The 13,528-nt window shown below is 35.5% G+C and overlaps 1 protein-coding gene across 24 annotated transcripts in view; it reads left to right on the top strand.

Moving 5' to 3' along the window:
* LRRC4C (leucine rich repeat containing 4C) overlaps positions 1–13,528 on the top strand; it is a 494,470-nt gene that overhangs the window by 402,239 nt on the left and 78,703 nt on the right. For 13 of the 24 annotated variants that reach the window (XM_046942083.1, XM_040701395.2, XM_046942074.1 and 10 more), the window contains one exon: positions 12,366–12,490. The exons of 8 other annotated variants lie outside the window; for them this stretch is intronic. The gene's annotated coding sequence lies outside the window, so the exon portion shown is untranslated. The remainder of the gene's footprint in view (positions 1–12,365; positions 12,491–13,528) is intronic. 3 more of the 24 variants (XM_046942079.1, XM_046942078.1, XM_046942069.1) reach the window with 1 other exon arrangement.

Below are 13,528 nucleotides of genomic sequence, written 5' to 3'. Positions count from 1 at the left end.
CTAGATATGGCTTCTTTTTATTTTTAAACCTCTCTGGTATTGAGGATTAAGATGAATCACAGTGAAACCACAGGACCGACTACATTGCTAGAGGTAAAAATTCAGAAGAACACGTATGCAGGTAAATAAAAGAGAGCTGCACCTTGAGACACAGGTGCTGAGAATGCTTCCTGCTGCTCTGTAAAGGATCAGTATGGAGACTGTGTCTGCCAAATATCAGCCTTTGGGAAGGAATTCCCTCTGGCAGAACAGTCCTGTGTTCTTCCTGCTTAGGAACAGATGGCAAGGAGGCAGCCCGCATCACCAGGCAGACCTGGATATAATGTGCCTCTCTGGACTGAAGATTACTTTAATCCAGTAAATTGTTCTTTTCAGCTTTTCAGATATTTGAACTGATTTATGTCAAATATTGTTTTGGGGGTAATACCTACATTTTATTCTTTACAGTTAAGCTGATTTTATGTGACATAAAATGTAGTAGCTGACATAAGTGAACTGAAACTAAGTTGAGAATATATTTCTAATATACTAAAGCATTACATTTTACTAGCCAAATAGGCTATTATATACTGTCATTATATATATACTGTGACACCAAAAATAATGCCTCCTATTTAATTCTGTAGAAATTACAACTGATACAAAAGAGCACAATAACACTATTAAATTCACAGCTACAAAACACTATTTTTCAGCACAGTTACCACCATTAGCTGTGCATTTTCACCAGTGATCAACAAGAGCCTGCATACAATACTCACGAAAAACTGAATCAGTGTAGCTGACCCACTGTCACACTGCTGAAATGTACCACGCACTGCCTCGCTGTGCTCACGTCCACTGTTTGGTTTCCATAAGTGTTCAACAAGCATCCATGACTGTCATTGGGTGCAGTTTTTTTCTGCATGGAGGAATTCAGTGTCTCACCTTTTCTTCATATGCACTTCCACGTCAGACACCATTTTGTCTGACTGCCTCTCTGCTGTCATCTGTCACACGATAACAAAATGTAACAGAGTATTGGTGGTAATGTTCAACCTCTTCTGCAATAGCACTTCTGACATCATTGGCCAATATATTGGTGGTATTACCTTCAGAACAGCCCTTGTGTTATTTCCAGTAGTTTTCTAACATTATTATATTGTGACACCATCTATAATGAAAAGAGCAAAGAATAAAAGGATGCGCAACATTATTCAGACTTAGGCTAAAGTGAGGGTAGTAGTACCTTTATTTAATCTCCTTGATGTATATGTGTGATTTTTCTTTCTGTGCTGATTACAAGACTATTTGACTACTTCACAGTCATTAATTCCTTTTGATGCTTAAGGAAACAAGAGGTGCCTCCCTGAACACAGTGAGCCTCTGATCAATACTCAAAAATACACTACATCATAATGCAAATGGCAGCATGCTCCTTAAGATGTTAAGTAACCAATCAGCACAAAAGTGCCCAATTTCTCTGAACACTGAACTCAGAAATGGCCTTATTTAGCAAGACGTCATGCTTAAAAGCAGTATTTTCTAAAAGTGAGTAGATCATTTGTTTATCTTCACAGCTTGTATTTCCTGATCATTATTCCATTTTACAAGCAAACAAGCTGAGGCACATAGATGAAGGATGAAGAAGTTTAGGAACTAGGACTTTTTTTTTCCCACTAGTGACAGATCTAAAAGCTACTGTAACCCTTTACTGAAGCAAAATGTTAAATTTAAAATAAAGAAGATGAACAATAAGTGTTCTTTTAGTAGAAGAAGTAATTTGAGACTGAACTGATGGTCATTTAAGAATTGAATTTCAAGTTATTATAGTCCAAAAAGAAAAAAATGTGAAAAATGGGTCTCATACAACAAATGAAGTTGATCTTTATTAGCAAGAACAAATCAAATTCAAGCTGCATATAAAATTTATGCATCCAACTCGATCACGAATGGAAATCAATGGTATTCACTTACTTAAATCAAAATTATAATTAACAAGATTAACAAAAATATAGGCAGTGCATATTCGGCTTAGAAAGTTGTGTTGAAGTTATGATGACACCATTGCTCTACCTGCCATGCTCTACCATGTCATAGTCTTATGAGGAGTGGCTGAAGGAACTGGGATTGTTTAGTTTGGAGAAGAGGAGGCTCAGGGAACACCTTACCACTCTCTATAACTCCCTGAAAAGAGGTTGCGGCAAGATTGGGATCAGCCTCTTCTCCCACATAACTAGTGATAGGAAGAGAGGGAATGGCCTCAGGTTGTGCGAGGGAAGGTTCTGGTTGAATATTAGGAAAAACTTCTTTTCCAAAAATGTGGTCAGGCACTGGAATGAGCTGCCCAGGATGGTGATTGAGTCACTGTCCCTGGAGGTGTTCAAGAAACGTGTAGATGTGGTACGAAGGAACATGGTTTATTGGGCAATATTGGTGGTAGGTAGAAAGTTGGATTCGGTGATCTTAGCAGTCTTTTTCAACCTTTATGATTCTATTATTGTGTGAAGGACTGATAGAATTCAGAAGAAGAAAGAAGAGCTTTTTGTTGTCTATAATAGTAAAGTTTGTTTGGAAAAAAAAAAAAAAAGTAATGTTGAATTCCTGCAGTTCGTGGTGAGTTTATAAAACCATTGATGTGTGTATGCACAGTGTCACACTGAGAATGCCACAGTTATTTCTATTGCCCTGCAGAAGAAAAGGACTAATTGACTGTCATTATTATACATTTCATTTTCTACTTAAAGAGGCTACACATTCCCTAGTCACTTCCTAGTCATGACTATGAATTTAGTGTATATAAGAAATTATTCTGAGCATGATAAATAAACAACTATGCTCACCCTTATTCTTTTATATGCATATCCATATTACTTATAATAAGTCTTCAAATGAATCTAAAAACCTATCATTAAGTTAAATAATCTGGAACTTCTTAGCTTTAAGATTTTAACCTGTGTTACTCCAGTGACTACTCCAATAAAAGTCTTCATGCATTAACACCTCTGCTTTTTGCTTTCTTCATTTTCTCAGAAAAGCTTCACTGAAGTTGAAATTTGCCATTCACTTTCTCCTGCCCTTTTCTGAAGCAGTTTAGTTCCTATGTAAGGATCTGGGATATTTTTTGAATATTTATCTTTGCAACTGGGAGAATACATTTTTTTAGGGTAGCACATTTCAGATGGAGTATGTACACATTTTGTTCTGCTGTTATTAGGAAGTTTGAACTCTGTCAGTTAGTGCCCAGAACTCCCAGTAAAAATAGCTAGAGGTCTGCACACTGAGAGGGAATCAGGATGTTGCGTTGAGCTCAGCGGTGCATCTGAGAAAGGAGGGTGCTTCCCTAGATCTCTGTTTCCTCTGGTAGTAGGTAGTATAAAGAGGAGGGTTGTAAAGAGCTAAGTAGTTCAGATGTCCTGAATTTTGCTGTAACTTTTTTTTTTTTTCCCAAAGAAATGATTACGTATTCACAATACAATTGTGTTTTTGTGGTTTTACCTTTTTTTTATATATATATAATTTAAAAGGTGAATTGATTAATCTTCTGGTTTTCTCTTCCCTCAGTTCTGCAGAGATATTTTTTGTCTCCTTTGATGTACTCTTACTCTCCTCACTGTGAATTTAATCAATGCTTCTATGTTCATTTGGTCTTGCAGTTCTATCCTTGCAGGCTGCAATAGCCTCGTCATATTTGGTTCTGATAAAGGACTTGTGGAAAACATGGAAAATGTTCTTCTTGGAAACAGTTCTGCCAAAGTCTTATTGATTTGATTCACGTCAAACCATGTTTTTTTTTCTTGTTGCTTACTGTCCCTGTCCTTCTCTGCCCCTAATAGGTACCATGGTTAACTGACACTGTCATTCTGTCTTCCAGATCTGTGTTCTAGTTAGTAATTAGTTGTTCTCCTTTGTCCCCTAGTTCTATTCTTTCCCTGTCCTGAGATGGTGATTCAGTGGCTCGTTGTTCTTAAGTTGATTCTGTCCCTATTTCTTGTCCATGTTTATGAGGTTGCATGATGAAACAGATAGATTACTGATCTGTTTTAAAATTAATTTGCCTCTATGAGGAGGCTTGTTGTTGATGTGGGATTTATAACTTGATTCCCTCGAGGTCTGTTGAGCAAGTGGAATTATATCAGCACAACCAAATGACTGCTCAGGGGATGGAAACAGTGTCTGGGGACACAGGCGGCAGGAGCTCCCTGAGAAAAGCACTGCTGCAAAGAGAAATTGCTGTGGAACAATGATCTATTTGCCTTCTCATTTACCCCTAGCTCTTTTACTTTGTGATTGCATTTATGCAACATTCTGGAAGTTAAGGACCCTTTCAGCTCATGTAAGTGATCTCTACCATTCAGTAGTAACCAGTTTCTCCATAACAGGAGAACGAAAAATAACTATGCTTATTGACATCCTCATTTTGAAGAAGCTGAACTGTTTCCAGCAATTAAGTTTTCTAGGAAGTGTAAAAATTGGAGTAAGTAATAACAGTCCCTCTTATTTCCCAGACTTTTGGGACCTGAGCCGTTCCTCACTGAAAGCTTTCTTCTTAAACCTTTGTATGACCTCCAAGAGATTTATGGCTCACAACTAGAGAAAATATTACTTATCCAGTGCCCTTGCTGGTCACAGACACCACCTTTCAGTGAAGAACATGTGTCATACGCTTTTCTCTTTTTGAATCCCATCAATCATAGGAGAAATGGAATGTGCAGTATTTATTTTATTAGAAGATTTATGGCAGGAGTGTGAAGCTATGCATGAAGCTCATTAAGCAGTGGAAGATAACTAGGCACAAGAAAACATAAGATGGAAGTCTACCAAGTAAAATCCATTTGTACAGAGCCTTGGGGCAAAGATGGCACCTTCTACCTACTATTTGATCGGAGTTGATCTTTGTAGCCTATTTTACTGAAGAAGATGCACATTTCATGAAATCATGGCAAACCAGTGTTGCCATAGGAGGAGTTGGCTTCTGTTCCACTGTAAGCATTATGGCTTGTCAGGCTTTTTATTTTTGGTGGGGATGATGTAAGATGTAGAAAGTAGGTTGTTGAGCTGGCATTCCAGTGTAGAATTTGTGATTTTCCTCCTTTCACATAAATCCATGAATTCTGGATAAACAAGACAGCACTTTCTTCTCTTGTAATTTTTTTTTTTTTTTAACTTTTATTACTTACAGCAGCATGAATAGATGATTTTCTGACCTTCTGTTTCCTTTTTAGTATATATGTATAGATAATATATAATATATAATAGATATAGATAATATAGATAATATATAATAATAATATAGATAGATAGTATATATGGATAGATAATTTTTCTATATTTATTTTAATTACTCTGCATTTCCTCTAAAGAATGCACATTATTCTTACTTTAAGACATGTGATGGCTCTTAATACTTTGCAAATCTACCTCAGTGGAACAGAAACATAGCAGTAATGACCATTAGATCCAGTGCTGTAGTTTTTGCCACTAACACAATACATGAGCTTCTGTAGAGGCTTTTTGTCTTTGTCTTTCTCCTCTGCTTGTGCCACGATTTTGGCTGTTTAATGGTTACTTTGCTATTGAACTCCACAGGGGAACATATTCCCAAACATTTCTCTAGCCTCATGTAGTGAAATCTAAGAGCTCTTCTCCCCATGTTCCCAGCAGGAGCTTCCTTCTTGCTTTTTATGTTTCAGCTACTACACGCACATACTTACGTTTGACTTCTTTGGCAAAAGCCAACCTAATGAGCTATCACAGAGTGTGGCCAATGGCAATGCAACCTCATCCCCTTTCCCTATATAATTTTTCTTATCTACTTGCAAAATCTTTCTGTACTGTGTGATTAATTTTGCTAATCTTAGACTTCTAAATTAATCATTAATTACTATATTTAGCTATTACTCTGAGTGTTTAAGAACTGCATGGTCTTCAACTGTCAATATGTTCTACATGGGTGTACTTGAATATATTGCTATAAGATATTATTGGGTAAACAACCACTAAAAATTTACTTCACGCACAGGTTATTCTGTAGAGTATTTTTGTCTTGGTGAATAACTGTTATGTTTCATTAAACACTGTATTGTTTCCTGAGACATCACATATTTGGGGAACAATGTGTCAAACCAACTGAGGGATATAGACCTAAAATGCATGCTTAAATTCTTTCTCAGCATCTCACTGGAGCTGATCCCAAACTGGCGCTATCTCAAATGTTCTTGCTGTTATTGCTGACCAGAGTAAATGATTCCCACCAGAAATTCTAAGCTGATTCCAATGCTGTAAGACATCCCTCAGTATAAGAGTGTGGGCTTTGAATGAGGAAATAAAATGAGGTATATTCACTGATTCTTTTCAAGTTTGTAGCAAGGTAAAATTTGATACTTTCATTATGTAATTATGATGAGAGCCATTACATGTCTGGTTTAGTCATGCAGTATCTACTTTCATCCTTCTGGAATCTGAGGAATGATTTTTCTTCTCTAAAGTTTTACTTCCTGATTTCATTTATATCAGTGTGTTCAGTCACATAATATATTCAAATAACAAATGAATTTGACAAAATAATTCTGTATATACAAGCCATATGATGTGCTCAGATAAAACTTTGAGGGTTCAGGAGAAAAGCTGAAGGAAATCAGATTAAACACTAGATCAAATCATTTCCTGTAAGGCCGTGTGCTACTTCAACACATACTTCATCTCTGGAGGGTAGTTGATGTGATAGGATCAGAGGAAAGAATGTCAGGTTGCACCAGAGGAAGTTTAGATTGGGTATCAGAAATAATTTATTCATGGAGGGTATGAACAAACACTGGAACAGGCTGTCTGGGAAAGTGGTGGAGTTCCCTCCCTGGAGGAATTTAAGAGATGTGTGGATGTGGCTGGCACTAAGGGATATCATTCCATGATAGGATTTGGTAACTCAGGCTGGCAGTTGGTGTTCACAACCTTGAGGATCTTTTCCAACCTAAATGATTGTATGATTCCATTAAATAGTTAAATTCTGTGAGCTCCAGGACACTCAAAGAAGTTTTGCTGCACCTATGTGAGTAATAAGAAATCTCATAATGTGAGGGTCTAAATATTCTTATGTTGTTTCAATTTACAAGGCTTTTAAGTGATCAGTGATATCTAAAATTCAGACTTGTATCTTAGTGCTGCTTTCCATATTTTTTTGTCTGGAGGCTCAGCTATTTGGCACAATATATACGTAAGAGGAAAAATTAGCTGCATTTTGGAGCCAAGACAGAAGGAAATGATTTTTAGATAAGCTTACCATATTCATTTCATTCATCCTCGTCATAGTGCCTATTACACCCTCTGTTCATAAACTGCTTGGATCTGCACTTAACTGATAAGTTAATCAGTAGTGCTGCTTTATTCATTACTCTCAAAACGTAATGAAATGGTCATGACGGAGCTACAGCCTCAAAGGAAAATGATGATATTGTAAGAGATAATATTAAAAGAAATTTATTTTTTTTAAATGTTTGTTTTCCTATGAGTAAAAGAAAAACTATACCTACTATGACTACTGAATTTGGTATAGTTTGCTGAATGGCATCCTGTTTTAATGTATATCTTCAGAAAGTGTAGGGTTTGAAGAACTGAGAAGGTGGTGTCCAGAGTTGTTTGGACAACATTTGAGAGCATCAAGTAACCAAAGGTGAACATCTAGAACTGAATTCTAATGGGAAAGACTACAAGTGTAAGAAAACAAGATAAGCATCTATACTGTTTCTTAAAGGGGCCTATGATAATCTAGATTTAGACTTTTGGAATTTTAAAATTTTAACTGCTTGCTTTAGTGATACATAGTGTAGATGAAACTATATTGCTGCAAGTGTTGTTACAGCAAAAAATATATGGTGCAAATGACTATTTAAAATGACAGTGGTGCATACAAGAAACTTGTCAATTTGTGAAAATCTGAACTACATCACTTCTTGCATTATATTCAGGGAACTATGTTAAAAGGAAACAGGGCTAATCCTAATGAAACATGACCTCTCCTCTTTGCCACACTACTGTAAACTGCAACTGACTGGTTGCTGCACTGGTGACATTTTGTAATTCAATTTAATGGATTCCAGCACTTGCTCAAGCAGCTGTTGAAACCTCTCATTGATTACCCCCTGTGTCATCTTTTCATCTGCTTGCTTTGCATTTCAGCTATTGTCTCCTCATTCTGCCTCTTCTGATCAGGTGGATGGCTAGCAAATGTCCTCTATCAAAATCCAAATATTGCATGTGATTTTTGTACCACCTCAGGTTCACATTAGACTCTTTTCTTGGCTAGTAACTAAATCACACTTCACAGATAAAATGTGTTATTTAGTTTCCTGTTTTTTTCCAGACTTGGTCTGCTCTTTGCTCCTTACTGAATTTTGATTCTTTACTGCAGTTCTGTGTGATGGTTGAAACTTCTCTTTTTTTCCCCAAAGACACTGTTGACAAAAGAGAGTTTAAGTTCCTCCTCTCAACTTCCAAGAAAACTAAGATGCCTGTGTTTGCTTGTTTTCTAACTTTTTTTTAACCTTTTTTTGATATTATGCACTCTTGAATATGCTAGTTAAGCTGCCCGTGCTTATGTTTAATAGCTTTTAAAATTAATGCCATGATAATTATTTCACTGGATAATTGGTTATGAATTAATGAATTCATTAATTAATGAATGCTTAGAAAAAAAAAAAATCTTCCTTTGCAGTGCTCATTTGGAAAGATGTGTAAGAGTCAGAACAGCAAATTTATTTCATTTCCTGGATTTAAGCCCCAAATCCTAAGGGTTATGGAGTTCTTTTTTTGTTTTATTTTTCCCATACATGGTACTTCATGTCATGTAATTCCTATCTTAGTTCATTTCTCTATTCTTCTACAAAATAATAATTACTGTGTATACATGTATCCAAAATGATTTAAAAATATATAATATTGAATTGCATGTGAACCACTTCAAATCTTAATTATTAAATAACCCTCTTGAAAACTGTAGATTGTTTTCCTTTCGACCTTGTATGCAGTTTGGATGCAAGGAGTGAAAATACGTGCTTTGTAGGCTAGGTGTATTTCCTGAGTCAGTCTTAAATGAGCCAAACATAAGGAGGATGGCTTATAAATACTTCTTTGTAACATGAAATATTTAAATCCCAACTTGCTTTTTTGGTTCATGCTTTTTACTAGAGGGAAAAAAACCTACCATACAAATGCTATATGTTTGTCACAGCCTCAAACACAGCAACGTCTAGGGAAAACATCTAAGAATGCAGAATATAGATGTGATAGAAAATACCGAAGAACAGTTAAATCCAGCCATAATTCTAAGTAGAGTTTCTAGACTGATGGAATCTGAATGCCAGCAGGTTCCTGAAGTTGAAGTCACCATTCCTATTCTGATGAATGTCATAGGTTACTTAAATATCATAAGTAAAGAATAATTAGTTAATCAATTTCATTCCCATACTGAAATTCACTTCAGTTTTGTACGTTAACAAGAGTCTAGCCTCACAATGTAAATAAATCTCATATATAAGTAAAAAATATGACTTCATTAAGTACTTGTAAGACCAGAACTCAGGAATGGCATCCTCCTTGTGTTACAGCAAAATACTCCATTTTATTTATAGCTTATTTATGCTTCTAGCTTGCCATAATTTCAAAAGATTCCATTACCAACACCACAAGAATTAAGAAGTAGGACAATTTAACAGCTAAAGTGGCTTTTCAGAAAATTACACAAGTTATTGTCATCATTCACAATTTGTCTGGCACCATTATATTTAATATAAGATGACTAACGTCATTAAGGCTGAACTATTAGCTCATAGGAGGGACAGCCAACAGGGGCTGTAGTTTTGTGCTCAAATGTTGCTCTATCATTTCTATTTGTCAGGCAAGAAAGGATTGCTCCAGAACTGAGGAAGAACATTTACTTCTCTATACAAATTTAAACAGCCCTAGATGCTGTGAGGCTATGAAACTAAAAGAATAGAAGAGGCAGGAGGTTTGTAATATGTCTCCAAACAACATTAGAATTATTTGAGTTCAGGGAATAAAATGGGGAAAATATTAATAGACTTTCAGGGAATAACATTTGTAAAACTGTAGTAAGAATTACTCTGCACATCTCTTATACTCCTTTACAAATACTGGAAACAGGGTTTGCAGACTTTAACTAAACCTTCACTATTCCACTTCTTTAACTCTGTTGCAATGAAAGCTGCGCAGTACAAAGTAATATAAAATAGTCTATGCCTTTTGTTATAATTAGAGATTGCTTTCTAATCTTCTACAAAGATTGTAAGGTTGAAAGGTTGAAAATGAAAAAAAATATATAACTAAATCCTTTTTTCTATATTTGTATTTAATTTGAAGTGTTTCAGTAATTGTGTATGTAATCATTTATCACTGAGATACATTTCTGTTCTTATCAAAATAATTTCATTACAAAGTCACAAGGTCTAAAATGTAATAAACATTTTATAAGATATGAGAAAAAAAAATTCCAAACTAACTTTTATCCTTTAACTGTAGAGTTTGCACTTACAAAACAGGTCCTTGTAGGAGTGTAGAACAGGTTTATAGTAGGAATCTAATTCTTTGGTTTTGACATTTTCACATGCTATTGTTAACTTTGTTGTTGGAAGAATACATCTCATATTTCACTTTCATTTAAAAGTCTACTTTTGAGTTTTTTTTCTCAGTTCACTGTTATTTGGGAAGCAAACAGTGAAAAAATAAATAAGAGAGAGGTTTTATTTAATTTAACATCTGCCAAGGAAGGCACTGATTTATGGAAATGCTGGTATAAAATCAGCTGTAAAGGAAGCCACTGACAGTCTGTGGCAAGTGTTTTTCAAAATTTTGACCCTGGTTAATTCTGTGGCAATGGAAAATGTTAGTCTATAGGGACTGAGAGTCCTTGGTCTTCTACATTTCTTTTTTTTCTAGCAGCACTACATTAAACGTAATTACTGTACAAAAAATTTTTGTTAATGGAAGAGTATAGTTGAAGAGATAATAGATATTTAAAAAATAGAGAGCATGGGGAAATGCTGTGCAAGTGATAGTTTAATTCCTGAGACTTTTTGCTCTGTTTTTATTATTCTCTGTAGTTAAGTATTAATAGAGTCAGTGCCACTTAAGCAAAGACATTTGTATCATCTCACTAGCCTATATGGAATTAAGGAAGAATGAACTTCATCTCTCTAAGTAAGCAGCAGATAACGATGCAGAGTGACACAGAAATGATTGAATTTGCCATCAGTGTTTGTGTGATACTTGCTAATTTACAAGGGTGTTTTCAAGCGATTCAGTGGATGGGATTCCTTGGGGGCAGTTCACTCAGGCGCTGAAACTGAATCAACGTTTAAATGGTTTTACTTTTCGAGTGGCTTTAAAAAGTCCTAAGTAAGTAGATGTTTTCATAATTAATACAGTAACTGCAAATCATGCAAGGATCATTTACTTTTCAAAAGAAGATAAAACAGAATTCTTATTTGGCTGGGCATCTTGCACTGTGTTTTTAGTACTGAGAAGAAATGTAAAACGCGGATTGCTGGATTAAGACAAGCAATTACTCACTGATTTGGATGTCTCTACTCCCTCTTCTTTAGTTGGTAATGCATCTGTTGTGGAGGAAATACAGTGATCTGGAACTCTGAGATCTGGATTCTTCTCTCCAGTGTAGCCTGTGCAGCATCTCACCTTTCCCTGCTCTGATTCCCCTTTGGCTAGAAACAGGACAGGCTCTTTTCAAAATAACGTCTAATGACCTATTTTACAAGATGCAGTATGTTGTTTTCACCCTATGGGAAGTCCTATTATTTTTTTCCTTCTTAATGTTCCAGATATGTTTGAAAAGATGGTTGTTAATGTTCCGGTCAGTGCCAGCATTTCAGTAAGAGTGTAGGGATACTACATCGCTCCTGTATTTTTCTCTTTCTAATTATGTACTGAGAAAAACAGGGTGCTAGATAATTGCCATGTTGATGCAATAAATACCTGTTGATGCAATAAATACTCACTTAATTGTTGATAAGGTCTAATAAAGGTGAAGTTTTGGGGCTGGATGTCTCCTTTCATGATAGGAAGGAAGGTGATGTTCTGACAAAGGCATAAAGTGGGAGCTAAAGATAAGTCATCTGTTCCTGCCTCATTGATTTCCTGCATGCTTTTGAAAGGCTAGCTGAAGTCATATAAAAAATCATTTTTAATTTTCGTGAGCAATAACTTTCTTTGGTAAACTGTTGGCTTCAGTAAAACTGCTTAGGCTTCATTATTGCATGCTCTCACATTCTTTAAAAAAATTTCTTACTATGTGTGAGATAATAAGTAAATAACATATTTACATTGGATTCAAGTATTTAAATATATTTCTCTTGCAGAGTCTCTGGAGGGCAAGATGCAAAATGCAACTCTCAAAACCTGTAGGCATGTGGAAGCCCCAAACTGGGAATCTCTTGTCACTGAAGTAAGAGGAAAAGAGATTGCCATCTCAGACTTCTTTCTAGTAAGCTCTTAAGATTTTCAGCATTGCAAAAAGGCATCTTGGAATGAGAAAAACTGACATCCACCTAAAGCTGATTCAGTCTTTATAGAATGAGTATTATTGCTTGACCTAACATTGCTCTTGTGGCCTATTTTACCTACCCTTTCAATTCCTTGATTTTTTCTTGACTCTGCCCTACTTGTGCAGTAAAGCAGTTTTTTTTATACAGAATTCTCACAGGGTCTTTTAACTGAATCTAAATAACATCCCTCAAGTTCTGTCCAGTTTAATACCCTTCAGCTTTATAGATTTACCGGATGATGTTTCTTCTACAAATTCTTGTCCTTTATTTCATTCAAGTAGTAGAATTTGAAACTGCTAGTTGTACTAAATTTTGGAACATCAGGCAACTTCTCTCTCTGAACTAATGCTTCCTTTTGCTGGGCTTATGTTACCTAAAGAAAATCTGAAAGAATTTTTAGATGTTCTTTACACATACATGTTAAGGCATGTTTCATTTTTATTTTTTAACTTTACATATGCAGTTCATTGTCTTGTCAACTCAAAAACAAAACAAAACAAAATGCATGAGCGTTAGGTTCATCCTACTTTGTTTTCTGGAAATACTTTAATCTGAATTTTTACCAGAGATCTCCACTTAGGCAAATAGCTGCAAATCAACTAACAGAAGATAATTCTGTCTATTGGTGGCTATTGCTAGGTATCTTTCTCAGTAATCAGAAATTCTGTTTACTGAACCAATGAATGAATATATAACAAGCTGTGTATGAATAGTGTTAGCAGATAATTTATTCCATTCTGGAGATACCACTGTATAAAATTAGGCAAAAACCATGGTGAGCTCCAGGGCAATCTGCAGTGTGGCAATGTATGGTTTATGTCTAACCAGGAATGACACCAGCCAGAGCCAAACCTTAGAGCTTTTATCTGCATCATTAAGCAAATGGAGTTTTCCCTACTAGTTAGAGCAGAATAGTGATGTCAGTGGTTTTTGGTCATACTTGTGCTCCTGATTTATTACACAGCATTACAATAATT

The sequence above is a fragment of the Gallus gallus genome, chromosome 5 (assembly GCF_016699485.2).
Source record: "Gallus gallus isolate bGalGal1 chromosome 5, bGalGal1.mat.broiler.GRCg7b, whole genome shotgun sequence".
Classification (NCBI taxonomy): Eukaryota; Metazoa; Chordata; class Aves; order Galliformes; family Phasianidae; genus Gallus; species Gallus gallus.
This window is presented reverse-complemented; position numbering and strand designations above follow the sequence as displayed.